Below are 12,594 nucleotides of genomic sequence, written 5' to 3' on the forward strand. Positions count from 1 at the left end.
CCACCCAAGAGGAGCAAGACCCCACACCCTGAGGTCCGGAAAGACAGGACAGCCCACCAATCAGAATGACTGCTCAATGCAGCTCTGAGGCAAAACATTGTCAAGACCCCACAAATACCATGCTTTTTTGGGGTGCACCTTCCATGAACATGGGGCCCAAGGCAAGCTCACCAAAGGAGGTTCAGGGATCATAGCAAAATGCCAACAGCTACAAATCAAACTGAGGACCTAGCCACGAGTTCTCTCCTGTCCTGACCACACATCTTCATGGCGAGAGAAACTTCAAGTTCATTTGGAGAATTTGCCTCACAGTAACAGTGTGGGCAGTAGTCCTGACCCCAGCTTCCTCACCCCTAGCCTGCCCTCCCTCATGGTGCCCCTCTCCACTCAGCAGGAGCAGGATACAATCCACTGAGGGATACAGCCTCAGGTTCCTTAGAACAGCTCACCTTTGGGAGCACAGATGGAAGATGGTTCTGCAGGACCCTTCTGGCAGAAATCCTGTGTGCCAGGCTCCAAAGGGGAGCCTAGAACAGGGTAGGGGCTCCGGGCAAGTTTATCTCCTTAGCCAGAAATCTGTCTTCTTCTACTCTGGCCAGGGCTACAGTAATGTCCCTAAGGGCCAGCCAAGGCCAGCAGTGGCAGCTGAGCCTCACTATGCTTTTGTCTGTCTGTCTGTCTGTCTGTCTGTCTGTCCGTCCGTCCGTCCGTCCGTCCATCTGTCTGTCTGTTTTATAAGGCAGATTCTCCTATAGCCCACAATGGCTTTGAATACCCTATGTAACCCAGGATCCCCTTGAACCTCTGATCTTCCTGCCTACTTGCCCAGTGCACCATGATCCACATTTATGTGGATCAAGGGCTGGACCAAGGGGTTCATGCATGCTAGGCAGGAGCTGCACTGATACAAACTTCATCCCAACATCCCTATAGCTTTTGAATGGATACCCCAACCCCACAAACCCAGCCTCAGAACTCTGGTTTCAGGAAATCCAGTCAAGGACTCGAGAGATTTCTGGGAAGTCCTGTTCCATGTTGATGAAAGGCCCCAGTTGGAGGCCAGAGAGAAAGGGTCACATGTCCCACAACGTGTCTTTGAGCAGCCTCAGGCTCCAGCTTCTTGCTCCCTCAACCCTGCCCACTATCCTATGGGATAGAGGTCTGAGGTCCACCTCCCTCCTCCTCTATCGATACACCAGACCTTTTCCTCACCCTTCCAGCCACCCAGCCACTATCTCTCAAAACATCCGCACAGTAAGGCAGACTGTGCTGTCTCAAAGAATGTCAAGGCCAGCTTAACAAGGAGCATCAGTTTGGACCAGCTTCCAAGTGACACGTAAAAAGCTGGCTGGTGCCCAGCCAACCTCCCTCCTGTGTGACTAGCACAGAGGTTCTGCAGCTCCTGGCCAGCATGCAGACTCCTCTCTGCCAGCCACTTGGCCCTGCCTACTGCTGGCAGTCACAGATGCAAATTCAGTTCCCAGATGTCCAGCAGACTTGCACGGCCCCTGCAGTCCAACCACATGCATCTCTTCTCACTCCCATCTCAGGTCCCACCTGAAACCTTGGCAGCCTAATGTAACCCCTGTGGAAATGTTCATACTACAAACAAAGGCCACAATGTAGGGATTTTTTTTTAAAAGGAAGAGCCAGTTGTTAAACATTTACCAAAGCACATGTGCATATGTATACATCCATGCACACAATTGTGCATGTACACTCTACAAACACACACACACTACTGGAATTTGATCCACACACAAAAGCATATTTCTTCAAGATCTACAAGACTTGATCTGACTCCTCTTTTTTCAGCCTCCCTCTCCTGCTTTAGCCAGAGGGACAGAAGAGATACAATAACATTCATTGAAATAAGATTTTTTTTTTTATCCTGGCTTAGGTGGCACCATCACTGTCTGAGTGGTTCAATAATGGCCAGGTGGTGATGGTGCATACTTTTAATCCTGGCGCTCAGGAGGCAGAAGCAGGAAGAGATGAGTTTGAGGCCAGCCTGGTCTACAAAGTCGAAAGACAGCCAGGGCTACACAGAGAAACCATATCTTGAAAAAACAAAACCAAAGAAGCAAAGAAACGAAAAAGGCTGCCTTCTTACTAACTAGAGAGGCTGAGAAGACAATAAAATTCCATGTGCTTCAGTAACCCCAAACTGGTGATGAAGGCTTGGAGGATTCCATGGTAGGACCCACCTGAAATCTCAGCACTCAGGAAGCCAAAGCAAGAGAATCACAAGTTTAACACTGCCTGGCCTCTGCTGGCTTTAAAGGCTCAGCACCACAGCTCTGCAGGCAGAGTGGTCAGCGAGGAGTGAGCTCTGAGCTGCTGGCTGTCCACTGAGAGGTGAAGGATGAAGACGCCATACAGGCCAGAGTAGGATGTGAATGACATGGAGGGAGAAGGAAGGGCATGAACAGTGATTGCTGTGAGAGCGTTAGGACATGAGTTCGATTCCCCCACACCCACATAAAAGGCTGAGTGCAGGAGCAAGGAAAGTGGCTCAATGGCTAAGAGTACTGCTCTTACAGAGGAGCAGGGTTCCATCCCCAGCACCCACATCAGGCCCACAGGCATCCGTAACCCCAGCTCTAAGGCATCAGGCACTCTTGTGGCCTCCACAAGGACCAGGCTCATGTGCATAAACCCATAGACACATAAACACACACACACATATGATTAAAAATACATTTTCAAATAGCTACATCGCCTATAAACCCGATCACTGGGAGGAGTGTTGAGGCAAGAGGCATGCTGGCTGTCAATCTAGCTCCAGGCTTGGTGAGAGGCCCTGTCTCAGGGGATAAGGCCAAGAGCAATAGAACAGGACACCCACAGCCCTCCTCTAGCTTTCATGTATGCATGTGATCATGCACACACCCCCATCTACACACACTCACATACATACACCATACGCATATACCACACACACACATTCATACCCAGTAAGTAAATAATATAATTACATGGAAAAGAGTCACTGTCTACAAGACACTTCCACGAAATCTCACCAAGCCAGAGGCAGAGCGAGGGGCAGACATGCCCACACCCTGTCCCTGCAGCCTGCAGTTTCATTTAAAGTAGTTCCCCGTGGCTTGTAATATTACATCTTCGATTCCACTTCAGCTTATGTCACTCCTCTGTGGGTAGAACAGCTTCACAGCAGAAGACACATAAATCATAAGGCAGAAGGCACGAGCCGTACAAAAGGAGAAAAGACGCAGCGGGACAAAGGGCACAAGCTTCCCGACAAGCAAGGCATGGCGGGAAGCATCATGACTTCTGTGGTACTCGCTGTCAGTGTCGCATTACAGACTTTTGGTTGAGCTTTCTCGGAAAAAGAGAAACACAGAAAAAAAAAATCACCATTTTTTTTTTACACCGAACCATTATTTTAAAAGTTTTAACTCAACCGGGCATGGTGGCGCACGCCTTTAATCCCAGCACTTGGGAGGCAGAGGCAGGCAGATTTCTGAGTTCGAGGCCAGCCTGGCCTACAGAGTGAGTTCCAGGATAGCCAGGGCTACACAGAGAAACCCTGTCTCGAAAAACCAAAAAAAAAAACAACAAAAAAAAATGTTTTAACTCATCATCAGGAAACTATTTGCAGTAACAGAAAACCAAAATAAAGGAAGTCCAAATTGGAACCCAGATAGCCAGAGGGTGGACACCTCAGAGACTTTGCTGTGTGATGTCAGCATAGCAGGGCCTCTCTGAGCCCACCTTTCCCATGGTTCAATAGTCCTCATACAGCATTGGAAGTCGGAATTCTCAGAGGGATGGAGAAAGTAAAAGTTCCCCATCTGGCGCTGGGCACTGGGAGCATGGCTCATGCATAGAACCCTTGTCCAGCATGCATAAGGCCCTAGACTTGCTCTCCAGAACCACATGAACTGGGCATGGTGACCCATGTCTGTGATACCAACACCCAGAAGTTCAAGTTTATCTTCAGATACTTAGAGGGGAGTCGGAAAGAGGATGGGAGGAAGGAGGGAAGGAGAGAGGGAGGGAGGGAGGGACGGACAGACGCTATAGCACAAAACAGCTGCACTGCCCCCTGTGCCAGGCCCCGATTTCAGCACTTTGAGTGTTTGCCTTAATAGCAGTGTTCTACAGTAACTCTTAATATTGCCCCCTTCTTAAAAGCTGGGTTCGGAGAAGCTAGGCTGTATGTTTAGGTCACAAACAAGAAAATGGTGACTCTGTAGTAATAAGCCAGGCAGGCCACCACCTCTGGAGCTTAATCTTTACAGGACAGCAGCCTTCACAGGCCACAGGAGACCACCCTTCTCCAGCAATGGTCTCCTCGCCTATTTGCTTGCCTTCCTCTCTCAAGTCATGCCCACACATCTCCGCTTGACCTCAGCTTACATCCCTTGCCTGCCTGGGACCCACATATTGTCCTACAGGCTGGCCTCTCTCCCACCTCAGCCAATTCCTGTGCACTTCATGAAGGCGGACACTCGCTCTTTCACAGGACAGCCCTTTAAATCCAATGGCTTCCGCTAATGAGTTAGTAGAGGCGACAGTCAGAGATGGCTATGAAGGATGGTGAGGTCCCTGCCCACTGGCCCCTGCTCAGCACATAGCAAAGCCATTAATCTTAAGAATTCAAGACAAGCAAAATGAATTAGTTGAACTATACTGTGTTGAGTCTAATGAAACAATGCTAAATTGCAGGATGGATGGATGGATGGATGGATGGATGGATGGATGGATAGATAGATAGATAGATAGATAGATGAGTTGATGGATAGATAGGTGGATGGATGGATGGATGGATGGATGGATGGATGGATAGATAGATAGATAGATAGATAGATAGATAGATAGATAGATAGATAGATAGATAGATGAGTTGATGGATAGATAGGTGGATGGATGGATGGATGGATGGATGGATGGATGGATGGATGGATGGATGGATGGATGGATGGATAGGAATATGGATGGATAGGTGACTTGATAGATAAGTGAGTTGATAGGTGGATGGATGGGTGGATAGATAGATGGGAGGATGGATAGATGGATGAATAGAGAAAACAGGATGGACTGTGAGAACAACAGATGGATACACAGATGTCTGGAAACAGATTTGGTGGCCACACCTGGTATGGAATTTGGTGACTGCAGGTACAGAGGCAAGACTGACTGGGGCATTTGGGAACCAGGGCTCATGGCTGGGAGAAGCAGGATCAGGTACTCAAGTTCCCGCTGGAGAAAGGTGGCAGAGGGCTTCCAAGTTGTGTGTGCAGTGGGAAGCTGAGAGAGGAGAGGAGTTAACAGCGGGATGTCTCCCCAGCCAGCTGTGCCCAGGGAGACACTGACAGATTACAGCGTGCCTTCGCCCTAATAGCACTGCGGCGTCCTCCTCCCGCTGCTCCAGTCAGCTCCAACCCCAGTGGATCAATACCAAGAGCCAGTGGATGCAGAAGGGAAGGACCTGGGGGATGAGCTTGTTGCCTGGAAATGGTGTTCCTTTGGACCGGAGCTGCTGTGCCATTTGCCTTGTGGTGCCATCATGGGTCCCAGCAAGGACCTCCTCTCCAAAAGTTTGCTGAATGAAGGAGCTGAGCTCCCGGACAGTGCAAAGACCCAGGCTGTCTCTACAGCATCTCGGTCCTAGGAGAAACTCGCATTGCACACACCCACACACACCAGCAGTCAGAGCTGCTAGATTAAGTCACCATTTGGACTTAATTCCATGTCTTTTGTTTGTCCTTGGGTTTCTGTTTCCCAATCTCTTCACCTTCCCCTATTCCTAACCACCCAATAACCCGGGCCTCACATCTCTGTGATGATGCAGATAAGGGAAGCCTTAGCCTCTGAGCTGCTGTCTGCTATAATCCCCACGGGCATCCCTTAAGGGGATCTCTGCTCATGGATGAGGAGCTAGGGCTCAGTGAGGTGGAATAATATGCTCAGCCTCACCCAGTGTCAGAGATGGCCTGAACCCAACAGTTCAGCCTTCAGCCCCACTAGTGAGGGGACTGCAGGAGTATGCCATCACCCTCAGCTTGGCCTGCTGTGGGGATGGCTTTTTGTGCATTAGGCCAGTACTCTGCCAGCTGGGCTACAGCCCCAGGCCTCCTATGTCATCTTCTCAGCCTCAGATCTTTCCAGAAAGGATTCAACAGGTTACACCTCTAAGGGAAGCAAAGGAACTGGCACAAGGCTACTAGAGCATGGGGACTGCATAGATCAGGGTTCTTTCTCTGCAGCTGGCTTCCTCCTCCTCCTCCTCCTCTGTGAGCAGATGGGTCTCCAAGCTATAACACTCATGGATAAAAACCTGAGACTTACTGGAAACCAGACATCCATCTATCTACCTACCTACCTATAAATTCATCTATCTATCTATCTATCTATCTATCTATCTATCTATCTATCTATTATCTATCTATTCATCTATCTATTTATCTATCTATCTATTCATCTATCTATCTATTATCTATCTATTCATCTATCTATCTATTATCTATCTATTCATCTATCTATCTATCTATCTATCTATCTATCTATCTATCTATCTATCTCTCCTTTTCTCCGTCCTAACTCCACCAGAGCAAACTTTCAGAACTTTGGACAACTTCCACCATCCGAGCCTCAGCTAGCCAATCTGCAAAGGGGAGGTTGTGATCAGTACTGGCTTGCTGGCCCTAGGATGTCTGGTGGACACACTTTGACTGCTCTTCCCTGGGCACATGCTTTCCCCTCTGCTGCCCCTAAGTACCTTTTTTAACCTAGTATCTTGTGAACTCGCCTAGCCCTTCCTCGTGCAACTTCCTCCTGCTCAAGGCACTTAGAATAGCTTTTGAGCCAGGCAGTGGTGATGCATGTCTTTAATCCCAGCACTTGGAAGGCAGGCAGATTTCTGAGTTCGAGGCCAGCCTGGCCTACAGAGTGAGTTCCAGGGCAGCCAGGGCTACACAGAGAAACCCTGTCTCAAAAAAAAAGGGGGGGGGAACAGCTTTTGAGCAGTTTGTCGCCAAACTGTACTCAGCTAACTTGCCCTTTATCCAGGAAGCTACAGGGCACTGGGCTGTGTTTATACCATTATATTCCTACTGTTTACCATGGAGCAGGCCCCTAAAGAATGCTAATTGCATGAATGAATGAATCATTCATTCATTAATTCCTGGTCACTCTACTAGCAGCCTTGGGGATCAGACTCTGGTGAGTCACCAATGCCCTGTAAACGCCACGTGGAGAAGAGAATGACCTCCTCTTTGCAGTCTATTCCACCAGCTGTATCCCAGAATCTGCTTCTCCAGGCCAGCACACCCAAAGAGCCTTCCAGGCCAGCCAAGGCAGCACTTACACGCTACACTGAAGCTCGGGAAGGCTGAGCACCTATCAGGGAGCCCGTATCTTCCCATCCCTACCACAGAGGTCCTCCAAAGCCTTTGACCATGAACAACTGGTCTAGGAGTGGGGCCAGACCTTGTCCTGTGTCCTGAGACATACATAGGAGAAGCAGGGAAGCAGTCTGCCAGGCGGATTCATTGGCTGAGCACTGTGTGCCCTCCACTCTGAGCTACCCTGTCTCCTCTGTGCCTCACTTTCCCCATCAAAGAGCAATCACTGAAAAGAGCCTCATCAAACAGGCTTGGACTGCACGGCAGATGGAACCAGCTAAGCAGGCGAGCTGACAACGCAGGAAGCCCTGTACCAATGCTAATGCTGTTGCTCATATTAAGATTATTTATATGTGTTAACACAGCAGTCATAAGCGCCAGTGACTCACTTTTAAAGGGTATCCGATGCTTTGAATTGCAGCCCTGGAGCTGGCTGTTTTCCTGAATTGAGCAGCAGCGCCATCCTGTGGCCATATTGTAGAATGCATGACCTTCTGATGGGCAGCCCTGAGGTACCCCGTGGAGGGGAAGCCGATGAGGTCACATTAGAACAAATACAAAGGAAAATCAGTGAGACACCGAGGAGAGACCTATTCACCCCTGGAGACAATTTTTGTCAGGATATGTGTCATAGGAGTTTGAAGCGATATCGAGAACGTTTCTCTACATAGTTTAAGAGAGAAACGGCGCCCAAAGGGCAGCCCAACATGCTCAGGTCTAGCCAGACCCTGCAGAAAACGCTAACGCTGTTCATTCTCCACCTGAGAAGACTTGAACGTGCCTTGTTGCTTGCACACGGTGTGACCTTGAGTGCCGTGACACTTGAATCTCGGGTTTTGTTGTTTTGGTTTGGGTTTTTTTTTTCTTTTTTCTTTTCTTTTTGAGACAGAATCTATTGTAGCCCGGGTTGGACTTCAGCTCATTTACATAATTATAATGAGCTTCTGATCGTCCTGCCTCCACTCCCACCACCCCCAAGTGCTGGAAATACAAATGGGCATCACTGCGCCTAGCCTCCCACTCTTACATCAAGCTCTACTGAAGGGGGTCTTGATGGGAGTCTGACACACAGAAATGGATCACGCCTGTAGTCCTGACACCCAGGAGCCTGAGGCAGGAGGATGGATTCAAGTTCAAAGCTAGTGAGGACTACGTGGTGAGATCCTATCTAGATACACAGACTGGAGAGTGGAGCACGGCTTCACTCCTCTTGTGCACAGCGTCTTGCTTCCCTCACATCCCCCAGTCCGGCCTTTGACCTTGACACCTTCTAGAAGAAGGGGGCCCTTGGTCTCTGCACCTACAGCTCTCCTCACAGCCAAGCTCAGAGGATCAAACACGCTTTCAAAGGTCCAAACCTAAAAAAAAAAAAAGGCCATGTGCCCTAAGAGGGACCAGTGGGGCAGGTGTGGGGATGGGCACTTTCAAGGCCTCTGTTAAACAAATGGCACTAAGTCTTCTGGAGAAGGTGGCTCTTTTCCAACTGTCATAGTGACCCTCAAATGTCTGTAGTGTCCACAGGCCACTTTGTCAGTGTTTGGCCCTTGTTCTGTCAAGCCATCAGACTCCCAAGTCCTGTTGGCACAGGAAGACACAGGTTCAAGGAGAGGAAATGGCTAATCAGAGGTCACACTGCCAGTGAGTAACGGGCACAAGCCTTGTGTCCAGGCCCCAGACCTTCCAACCTCTAAGAAACCCAGAGCCAGGGAGGCAGGGCCCTAGCTGCTCCAGTTCCAGCCTGCAGAAGGCTGGACAGCCACAAGCAAGCCATTGGCCTCAGCTCTCCGTGCAGATGTCCCTGCCATCTCTGACTTTGTGTCCTTGGTCCCTCTCCTTGAGCCATAAAGAGGAGGGCATTGAGCCGTAGCTGCAGGTTTTGCAGAGCAGCAGCTGTGGCTCTTCTCCCTGGAGGAGCTTTTTCTGACCGCCCTGGCTGAGTTACTGTCCCTCTCGTAGCACCCACGGCACAGCACTGCAATTTATCTGCTAATCCCCAGAGGACCTCGGGGAGAGCATACAGGAATCTGAGGAAGTCTGGGACTGGAGTGATAGGGGGTGGTGGGGACTGCAGCACATTTGTAAGCCCCAGGCCGAGGGACAGGTCCTCTTCAGATATCAGGAATGACTGAGTAGTCTGGCCAGATTTTAAGGGAATCCCTACCAGGAGGTGGTGGTGCACACCTTTAATCCCAGATCTCAGAAGGAAGATGGATCTCTCAGAGACCAGGCCAGCCTGGTCTACATAGTGAGTTCTGGGACAGCCAGGGCTATCTCCAAAAACAAAGAGAGAGTGACAGAGAGAGACTATACCAAAACCTGATTTATGTGTGAAATACAGAATTTAGATGTAAACTCAAAGTATACTTCATAGCTAGGAACATGGCTTAGCAGTAGAGCATTTGCCTGTCATGCACAAGATCCTGGGTTCAATCCTCGGTACCACAAGATAAACAAGTTTGTAAGTTATAAAATGCATTTCACGAAGCACCTCTCAAGTCTCATATCCCTAGCATGAGCTACGTCTCCTCCCTAGACTCTGGGCTGCTCAGGGGCTTGAACTAAGTTGTTGGCTGCGGATGACCAGTGATTGCTTTTAGAATCTCTTTTCAAGATTGCGCCCCGGGCAAAGTTCTACCCAGGCTCCAGTCAACCCGCTGACCTGGACTCACTGTCTGAAAAAAAGTCACCATCCTCTGACAAGATTCTCACCCTCTCCCTGAGAGAGGAGCATTCCAATTTCTTGCGTTCTACAGACAAGGTTCTGAGGACCTTATAATTTGCCCAAGGTCACGTGGTTACTAGAAACCTGGGTCCAAACTGAGCCCCTCACACGTGTAAGAAGAAGATCCCCAAGTAAGGTCTTGCAGTTACTTGGCCTTCATGATTAGGCTCTGCACAAATCTGTCAGGAGAGTGGGAACCAGGTTACATACCACAGCAAAGATGAGGCCAGCCTTGTGCTGCTCAAAGCAGGACTAATGCCCAGCGAGGGGGCCTTCTTAACCCGACCCAGCACAGCCAGATAAAGCCGACGATGGCTTGCCTTTGGCCTCGGGACCCCGAACCCTGCTTCCAACAGAGAAAACTGTGGGAGGCCTGGTTGTTGCTCATCCCACTGAGACGGTCCAGCTCTGTAAACGAGCTAGATGGTTCTGAAGGAAGTAGGGATCTATTTTGTCCCCTGTCGTCAGGGCTGAGCATCCTGATATATCTTGGGCATAACAGAGAAGTGGATGGCTCAGCAGTTGGAGAGATGCCCAAAAGGCAGGAAGTGGGGAGGATGGCCCAACAGGTGCCTCTCTATTCTGAGCACGGTCCTGTGATGGGTGAGTGTACATCCAGCTGAAATAAAAAATAACTTTCAATACCCGTCACCGGCGTGGATGGCCAACAGCCTCCCTTTCTCCTGAGGACAAGGACTGCGCTCCAAGGCTTTGCACCCTTTTGCATTGGCAACTTTGACTGTTTTGCTGGGGCAATCCACCCACCCTGAGGCTGAGGTGGGCTGGTGAACTGAAAGCTTCTCTCTGCCTGCATGCAGCCTCCCACGGAAAGAGTAAATGCTGCATGTTTCTGGGCTGTCTGCCTGGGCACTGTGTCCTCAGCCCTGAGTCTTCTGTAAGGACAGAGTAGGACAGAGTTCTGAACTCAGAAGAGGGACAGGAAAAGTATCCTGAGGGAGAGGGGGAGACAGAGTCTCTCCACTGAAGTCCTGGTGGTCTGATTTGCTTCAAAGATTTAAATTCATTTTTAATGTGGGTGTGGGTGTGTAGGAGTGTGTGTGTGTGTGTGTGTGTGTGTGTGTGCGCGCGCGCGCGCAACGCAGTGTGCATGTAGAGGTTAGAGGACAACTTGAGAGGACTCAGTTCTCTCCTTCCACCATGTGGACTTGGGGAATCAAACTCAGGTCATCAGACTTGGCAGCAAGCTCCTTAACCTACAGAGCCATAGTAGCCAGCCCTAGAGTTCTCAATTCTTTGGATGGCAGAACATTTTCCAGTGGGCTGACCTCATTGCTGATGAACTCTCGGTGAGTCCCATGAAGAACTCCATAAGTCTTGGGTCTTTTCTTCAGCAAAAAAATATATAAACATTCACACTGTGTGGGCTTTGACATAGATTCTACCTACTATCCACTTTACCCCAGGGGCATAGCCAAATGCTCACCCAGCCTTGTGAAGAAGTCCTAGCTTCAGAGTTTGGGGACTTTGATGCCGCAAAGGAGTAACACCTTAGTCCTAGTGGCCTGGGCTCAATTTCTAAATCACCTTGACTAGCTGTCCTTGAGCAAGGCCCTCCTCTTAGAGCTTTGGTTTTCTCATTAATTGAAAAACCTACCCCGAGAGCCTTAAGAAGAGCAGAGGAGATACAGGTTGGCTCTCTATAAGTAGGGCTGCCCACATCAGCAGTCCCACGACACATCAGTGAGTCTGCTGTAGAACCTGGGGCCTGTCTGCTTAGGAGGCCGAGCCTTTCAATTAAGCGAATAAGGCTGGCACATAAATACCAGATCTGTCAGTAATGAAGAAAAAAGTCTAGCCACAGGGCAGCTGAGACACTCTGTCACCCTGACTAGTCCAAGTACCATGACACCTAAAGAGCTAGGAGATTCCCCAGGCTCACAGGGCTGATTGGCAGGAGAGATCAAATTGACTAGTAGCTTTAGCCCAGGAAGTGTTTGTCTACAGACCAGCATATGTGCCCCCCACACACACACACTTCAGAAGCACAGCCTTCCCAGGAAACAGTGATGCTAGAGCCATTGGAGCTCATGTCCTAGACAATGGCAGATGGCTCCATGGCTGTCCTGATACTGAGGGGACACCTTCTTTCACACTGGGTTGCTTTTCTCATTTGAGGCAGCTCGCACACTGTGTCCACAACCTGAAAGCCAGAGAGATGAATGGTGATATTCCACTCACTTCTTTTTATTGACACCAGGCCTCTAACCCAAGGGGGTGTGGGGGATGCATCTTTACAGTGTGTCCTCCTAATAAGTGCCCGACAGACACCCCCAAAACACCCTGAGGCTCTAGATCCTGTCATCAGTACTGATCACAACACGTGCTTTCTCTAAAGGGGATACCAGCTAAGAAGCCAAGGCTCCCTAGATGTGCTCTGGCCCCAGTCCAGCCTCCTCCCTGGGAGGAACTCCTGATAAGCTACTGTGTCCCAAACCACTCAGTCATGCATTTGCAGACAACCAAACTGATGATTCTTAGGAA

Source organism: Mus caroli, unplaced genomic scaffold (genome assembly GCF_978045245.1).
Source record: "Mus caroli unplaced genomic scaffold, Mus_caroli_1 scaffold_16, whole genome shotgun sequence".
Classification (NCBI taxonomy): domain Eukaryota; kingdom Metazoa; phylum Chordata; class Mammalia; order Rodentia; family Muridae; genus Mus; species Mus caroli.